The following is a 1,424-nucleotide window of genomic DNA, read 5'->3' as shown; positions in this document are numbered from 1 at the left end:
TGTTTTGCTCCCACCTGCTAAATCATGTATTGAAATCCTGACCTGACAGTGCTAATAGATAGGAACGTGGAAAGGTAATTAGATCACGAGGCCATATTGATATGAGGAGCATTAATGTCCTTACAAAACAGTTCCTAAGGAAAGCCTTTGCCTATTTCCACCATTTTAGGTCACAGCCACCAAAAGGGCACAGCTATGAATTCAACAGTGAATTCTCACACAATGCCAAACCTGCTGGTATCTTAATCCTGGTCTTTCCAATTTCCAAAGCTATGAGAGAGAAAAGTCTATTGTTCCTAAATCACCCAATTGTGAGGAGGCAGCGACCAAGACCGAGAGATTGCTGGGTGGGGCCTATGGCTGGAATGACCACCAAGGAGAGGGTGAAGCGCAAGATCCAGGTTCTTTAACAGCAGGTTGATGATGCAGAGGAGAGGGCTGAACACCTCCAGTGGGAAGTGGAGGAAGAGAGGCGGGCTCGGGAGCAGGCTGAAGCAGAGGTAGCCTCCTTGAACCGTAGGATCCAGCTGGTTGAAGAGGAGCTGGACTGTGCACAGGAGCGCCTGGCCACTGCCCGGCAAAAGCTGGAGGAAGCTAAGAAAGCTGCAGATGAGAGTGACAGAGGTATAAAGGTTATTGAAAACCGGGCCGTAAAAGATGAAGAAAAGATGGAGCTCCGGGAAATTCAGTTTAAAGAAGCTAAACACATTTCCGAAGAGGCAGAGAGGAAGTATAAAGAAGTGGCTCGTAAACTGGTGATCACTGAAGGAGATCTGGAGTGCACAGAGGAATGAGCTGAGCTGGCAGAGTCCCGCTGCTGGGAGATGAATGAGCAGATCAGACGGACAGACCAGAACCCGAAGTCTCTGAGTGCTGCTGAAGAAAAGCACTCGCAAAAAGAAGACAAATATGAGGAAGAAATAAAGATTCTTACTGATAAACTCAAGGAGGTGGAGACCCGCTCTGAGTTTGCTGAGGGATCAGTAGCCAACCTGGAAAAGTCAGCTGATGACTTGGAAGATAAGCGGAAGTGCACCAAAGAGGAGTAACTCTCTACACAAAGGATGCTGGACCAGACTCTGCTTGACCTGAACGAGATGTAGAGCTCCCGCGTCCTGCCCTGCCGCTACTCCTCCCTTGAACCCTGACACACCACCCACCCCAAGGGCAGCCTGCCTGAAGCTAACCTCAAAACTAAAGGCTGACCTTTAACCAGAAGGCTGCTTTTCTCCTTTCTATATCCTCTCCCCACTCCCTAACCCCACCTTCTTGTCTTTTTCATCAAACTGTCTCTGCCTCTTCCCAGAGATTCCAGCTGGGCATGAGGCTGAGCATCTTTGCGAACAACATTTAAGGGAATGTGAACACAATGCAAATTGTCTTTAAAAGCATGTCATGATGTACACATTTGTAATAACTTTTAG

General features: G+C 48.0%; 1 pseudogene; it reads left to right on the top strand.

The window, feature by feature from the left end:
- Window positions 1-356: 356 nt before the first annotated feature.
- Window positions 357-1,103, top strand: LOC101592575 (annotated as a pseudogene).
- Window positions 1,104-1,424: the final 321 nt, after the last annotated feature.

Source organism: Octodon degus, unplaced genomic scaffold, assembly GCF_000260255.1.
Source record: "Octodon degus isolate 3935 unplaced genomic scaffold, OctDeg1.0 scaffold00096, whole genome shotgun sequence".
Taxonomy (NCBI): Eukaryota; Metazoa; Chordata; class Mammalia; order Rodentia; family Octodontidae; genus Octodon; species Octodon degus.
Note: the sequence above shows the minus strand (reverse complement) of the source record. Positions and strands in the feature narration are given on the sequence as shown.